The sequence below is a fragment of the Chenopodium album genome, chromosome 5, assembly GCF_948465745.1.
Source record: "Chenopodium album chromosome 5, dcCheAlbu1.1, whole genome shotgun sequence".
Taxonomy (NCBI): Eukaryota; Viridiplantae; Streptophyta; class Magnoliopsida; order Caryophyllales; family Amaranthaceae; genus Chenopodium; species Chenopodium album.
The window spans coordinates 20,632,715-20,639,681 of record NC_137838.1 but is presented as its reverse complement, the minus strand read 5'-3'; positions in this window follow the sequence as shown (position 1 = coordinate 20,639,681).

Below are 6,967 nucleotides of genomic sequence, written 5' to 3'. Positions count from 1 at the left end.
AATCTGTTAAGGGTTACTCGGTCAATCAAGGGTTATCTGACCAGTGTTTTGGTATGTATCACCTTGACGTGCACTCTAACTGGCCACACCAAAGAAACGCCGTTTTTTATTAGCTAGTTCTTCCAAAAATCGAGTTTTATTAGATAGTTATTCAAGCAAAATTCTTGAATATCTAGTTGTTAAAGTCTTTTTTTTATATATATACAACTAATATATTTGTAGTCAAATTAATACATTGACAAACATGTACAATCAAAGTGGGAAAATTATAATAAAACGAGGGAGAACTATTATTTAATAACAGAAGGTCTCTTTAATTAAATTATACAAAGCCGAAACACATTATATGACTTATTATTCAACTAGTTCCACTAATTTAAATTTCAAACACGTACTTCATTACTTACATGCATGGAGCGCAGCCATAGAGTCTAAACTAATCAATTACATGTACGGAGTAGCAAAATTAATGTAGACTTCATTTCATTAACGTGAATTCTCATAAAACACAGCAACAAGCACAACAAAGTCATTAATTAGTACTCAAAGTAATATAATCTAGCTAACAATTAACACGTTTGGCCTTTTCTTGTGTTCAGACTACTTGATTAAAAAACTCAGTCCTCGATCTACACTAGTCATCGTTGATACTTTTTTCATCTTCCTTTTTATTGCTCCATGTGACAATATTTACAAAAATAAAGAATATGGGGATTGGGGAGGGATGGAGGGAGTAATGTATAAAAAGAGCATTAATTAGTGTTTTTTTTTTTTTTAAGTTGTATCAAAATAGAATATACGAAAACAATAATTGTTTATTGTGGTTAAATATGAATAATAGATACGAGTAGTTTATAACTTATCTATAGGGTCTCCAAAACAAAAATTTATGACTATAGGGTTGCCAATGAGAAAGTGCAAAGTGACCAATAACACAAATCTCTCATTTTAATAATTAGAACCAATTTTAATAATTAGCACAAGGTCTCCGACGTGCTTAAGATGATCATGCTTATCCATGATTTAAAACTACTAATCCTATACGTACAAAGAAACACAACAAACTCAAAGATTTGACGTTGTGCAATAAAAATTCTACCGTAGTCGTCGACTACGGACGACTATGGACAACTACGGACGACTATAATAAGAGATTAAATCTGAATCGTTAGTATAGTATTTATCTAATCTGAGCCGTCCAATCCAACACCTATGATACACAGTCATCAAAGGATTGTTTGGTTAGTGTTTTTTTTTTTTTTTTTTTTTTTTTTTTTGCTTTTCAATTTTCACGCATGATTTTTTTTTCAATTTAAAGAAAATTGATTTATTTTAAAAATTAAAATTAGCAATATAAAATTAAAATTAGAAGAAAAAAAAAATCAAATTTTAAACACTTCATCTTCAACCTTAATTATTTTAGAAAAATGTTTTTAGCATCTTCAACCTTCATCAATATTTTACCATCCTTCATTATCAACTCAATAATGTTCATCTTTAACCTTACCCTCAACATTTATATTTAATCCAAACTCATCAATAATTGCTAATGTATAACATCAAAATTAATAAAAATAACTTCTAATATTTAATAAAAAATTATTCTCAAAATTAATTAACATAAGTTCGTCATAATCATGCTTATGCTTTAATTCATATAAATTTGAAGATTTAATCATAAATTTAATAATTATAATCACTTTAGTTAACTTTATAAATATATTTGATCGTTTGCATAATCATGCATTATGTTATGATTTAAATTATATGCCATTGTTGAATGTTTGAACTCTCAAATATAAACAATATACCATTGTTGAAGGTGAAGCTCTCAAAGGCAATAGTGTTAAATTGATCAAGTGGTGGAGTGATTTTTATTTATTTTTATTTTTTTTTTTTGGTAGGCGGTGGAGTAATTTTCTTTTTCTTTTAAAATAGATTTATTTATTTAATTATAAAATTAATTAAAATTAAAAAAAAAAAAAAAAGAACCGAGCATGTTCTAAGGGAGGAATGATATCTTTTCCTAAAATCACTGTAATTGATTTGCTTTTTTAACAAAAACTTATCTTTTCCTAAAATAAATGGTGAATAGCATTATAATACATTTTATTAGCCATACTAGGATCAAATCTTTCCTGACAATATATTTATTTTTCCTTCTTATATTTTTAATTGACTTATCTTACATCAAATTTTTTTAGGAAAAGATAAGTTTTTTTTATATCATCAATTAAAAAATTTTATATCATCAATTTTAATTGAATTTTTTTACCGTACAACTAATTAGTTTTTTTATTAGTTTTTTAATTAGATATTTAAAAATATTTTCGTATCTTTTTTGTAAGCTATCATTTGTATTTTTTGTAAGCTAACCTATATAAAGCATATTGTATACTCTCTTCGTCCGTTAATTACATGCCTATTTCTTTCATTAATCACATAATAAAGAGAAATAGACATATAAATAAGAAACGGAGGGAGTACTTTATAGTTACTTGGGATGACCTATATTATACTCTAACATATGCATAGTTGAATTATATATTAGTTATATAGGATGACCTATAAGCCTATTATGTTCACCTTGCTTTAATTTATTTCAAGCCTAATAATTTTAGATAAGTTTAGTTAAGTTTATATTAGGGAAAGTTGAAGATAATACTTTAGTCTTAGTAATCATAATTTATTAGTGTACATGTTATCTACATGCATAATAATCAAGCTAAGTAGTTCCAATATGTAGCATGTATGTAGCCTCAATCAAGATTTTTAATGGTTTTATTACAATGAGATTATGTAGTCCCAATTAAGTATTATAGAGTCTCAATATAATATATATGTGATGGTTATTATAATTAAGTTAGGCAGTCCGTCCTAATAAGTGTTATGTAGGGCCTATTCACATTTACTTAATTTCAGTTTTGTTCAGTTCAGCTCCTATCAGTTCAATTCAGTTCAACTCCTAATTTCCTTCTCTCATAAAATATTCATTATTTCAACTCAGTTCAGTTCAGTTCAGTTCAGTTTAGTACAGTTCAGCTTCATTCAGTTCAATTCAGCTCAGTTCAGTAAATGTGAACAGGCCCGTAGTCTCAACTCTCAATTAAGAATATTTGAAAGTTATTACAACCAGGCCAAATTAGGCACGCAGTCCCAATTAAGTATTATAGAGCCCCAATAAAAAAATATATTATTTGAAGGTTAATACAATCATATTAATTAGGGAGTCTAAATTAAGTATTATTGAATTTCAAATCTCCCAATGAAGAATTTTAAAGGTTATTAGTTTATTACAATCAAATTAGACAGTTCTAATTAAGTATTTTAGAGTCGCAATACAAAATATATTATTTGATGAAGGTTATTACAATCATATTAGGCCATTTATTTCAATTAAGTATGATAGAATCCAAATACAAAGTATTAAAGATTATTATAATCAAATTAGGCAGTTCTAATTAATTATTACAATTAAATTAAGCAGTTCCATTAAGGGTCTATTTTTGATTTACTGAACTAAGCTGAACTGAACTGATTGGAGCTGAACTGAACTGAACTAAATAGAGTTGAAATGAATTGTTATGAAATTAAGTCCTGAACTTAACTGAAACTAACCCGAAGAGAACAGACCCTAGGTATATTATGTAAATATAGTGTCAAAGGTAGTTATTACAACCAAAATAAACAGTCCCAATTAAGTATTATAGAGTCCCAATAAAAATATTTTAAAGTCGTTACAACTTACAATAAAATTAGGCAGTCCCAATTAAATATTATAGAGTCCCAATAAAGAATGTTTGAAAGTCGTTACAACTTACAATAAAATCAGGCAGTCCCAATTAAGGATTATAGAGTCCCAATAAAGAATATTTGAAAGTCGTTACAACTTACAATAAAATTAGACAGTCCCAATTAAGTACTATAGAGTGCGTGCCAATAAAGAATATATTATTTGAAGATTATTGCAATCATATTAGGCAATCTCTATTAAGTATTATAGAATCCCAATACCAACTACTCTAAACACTACTATTTTTAACGTTTGAGAAAAGTTACCTAAACGCTACTTCTAGCGCTAACCGCTACTAGAACCGCTACCTTGCCAAACACTCTTAAATTTTTTGTATTAGTGTTTTAACTAGTCAAAACGCCAATTAGTAATCACTACCTTAAACATTACCTTAAATTTTCTATAAATATGTCATTTTGGCGTATCTAAATTGCTATAAATACATAATTTAATAGAATATTATACATAGTAATCAATTTGTGATAAGAAAAAAAAGTAGTAATAAAAGTTGGTAGGTAATTGGACGGGTAACTAGACGGGGAGGCAGATAACTAGGCAGGTAGGTGGGTAATTGGGCGGGTAGACGGGTAATAGGCGGGTATGACATCAAATCCACCACCTACCCACTACATACGGTGGCCGGGTATGACTTTTGTACCCATACCCGCCTACTTACCCGCCAAAGTTGGACCCATACCCGCTTTGATTGGGGCGGGTGCGGTGCGAGACCCGCATTATAATACCCACCTGCCATCCCTAAGTATTGTAGCCTCAACATTTAACAATAACGTATTACTCAAATATCATATGACTAATAAAAATTATACACGAAATCATAAAAATTAAATTATAATCAAGTAAGTTAGTCTCAATCAAGTGTTACAAGCCCCAATAATAAATAATAGAAGATTATTTTAATTAATTAGGCAGTCCCAATTAAGTGTTATAGAGTCTCAATAAATTATAGGAAGGTTATTACAATCAAATTAGGCAATCCCTTTTTTCTTTGAAGACTCAAATTAGACAATCCTAATTAAGTGTTATGGAGTCCAATAAAAATATAGTTTGGTTATTATTACAATTAGGTTAGGTAGTCCCAACTACGTATTGTAGAGTCCTAATCAATAACAATATACTAAAAGACACACCAGTTCAATTCAGGTCAGCTCAGTTCAGTAAATGTGAACAGGCCCTAAGTATTGTTGTAGAGCCCTAATCGGAATATTTGAAGGTTCTCAAAATCAAATTAGGTAGTCCTAATTAAGTATTATAGAGTCTAATAAAAAATTTGTTGAAGGTTGTTGTAGACACCCATTTGTGTCTCCCCAAAACCAAACCCAGTGATGAGTGTCTTTCACGTCGAATCATAATCGAATGAAACAAAAGTGTGGAAAGGTCTAGTGTTGCGGAAAGTTTTATTTCTTTTCTCTTCTCTCTGTTTTTGAAAACTTTATTTTAAGAAAACAGCCAATCTAGTTTGGTTGGTCCATGATAAGGGTCCAATAATGGTGTAGTTGGATGGGGCTTGAAAAGACCTTTCCAACGATATATTATAAGCCCAATTCCGATGAATAATGAGGAAGTTATGGCCAAAATACTAAACTGGGCCCAAACCGGATTTTGCCTACGACCCAATGATCATGAGGAGGGTCCAAAGGTTTAATCCTATTCCTAAACTAATTAGGATTGATTAGAATCTTCTATAAGTTTCTAAAATATCTTAATTATCCTTTTTTGAAAAGATAAGATTAAGGAATTTGATTTAAATATAAACTTTCCTTTTTTATAAAACTTTCCTTTTTTAAAGTCCTAATTCTATTCGGATTTAAACATGTTCAAAGACAGTCATATATAATTTTCGTGCCTCATATTTTTTATCCAAATTTTATATGGTTGGATAGATCTTTAAATTATCTTTCCAATGATATATTATAATATTAAATCCGAGCTATAACGAAAAAGATATGAATGAGACATGAAACTTTATCCAAAACTGATACCGTCCTACTATTTCGTTCATATCTTTTATTATACAACATATTTTAATCTGATTCTAATTGGGTTAGAAAGTAGACTTTAAGATCTTTCCAACGACATCTTATTCATCTTATTCCGATTCCTGGATCAAAAGATATGATAAAAACAAAATTTGCAAAAACTGCTGTCTACGAGTTTTATTTCGATTCGAATTTGGATTCTTTTCTTAATTCTTCGACCCTCTTTTTTCCTATAAATAGAGGTCATATCTCCCCTTTTTCAATAACAAACTCTCATCAAGATTTTCTTGATTATTCTCTCTCTCTCTCTCTTTTTCTAAACTAGCCTTTTCTCAAATATAAAATTCCGCATTCGCAAGATCTAGAAACACCTAGCCATATTCGAAGTTGCTTTCGCCCTAGACGTGAAAGGTTTAATTTCTGAGGGTTTGGTCCCAAATCTCTCTTTCAATTATTTAATTTGATTGTTTGTTTTATTATTTTCCTTGAAGTTACTAACGTGTGTATTTTGTTATTAGAAAGAGGTACGAGGCATCCAAGTAAGTACTTTAATTGATTTATTGATATTATGATGTAGACACCATGTTTACATTGTTATTATGATTCCTAGTATCATGTCTAGGGTATTTTTAATATTAAATATGATTGCTATGATGCCTTTTATTATCTTCCTAATATTTATTCATGTTAGTATCATGTTAGGGTTAAAGATTTGATTTTTATTGCTTAGTGACATGCTAGGGTTTGTTATTAATCTTGTTAGTATCATGCCTAGGATCTTACTATTATTATTATGCTTTAATATTAACATGAATATGATTATGATTATAATTGTTATAATGATTATGAATATTATTATTTTGATGATTATTTTATTTATGATAATTATTTCAATTAATATTAATATGATGATTATTGATTATTTCAATTATAATTTATTTTTATGATGATGATTATTTATTATGTTGCTTGATGATTTATTTATTTATTGCTTGATCACACCTTTTATGCATGTTAAAGGGAATTGGTACTTGCAATCACGCTTAATAAGATATTAATAATCTTGTTTAGGGTAATTATGATTATAATTTCAAGTGATCGCCAATAATAGTTTATTTGTGCATTAATATTCAACCAACATAGATTAAACAGGTTTAGGGTTAATCCTATTGATTGC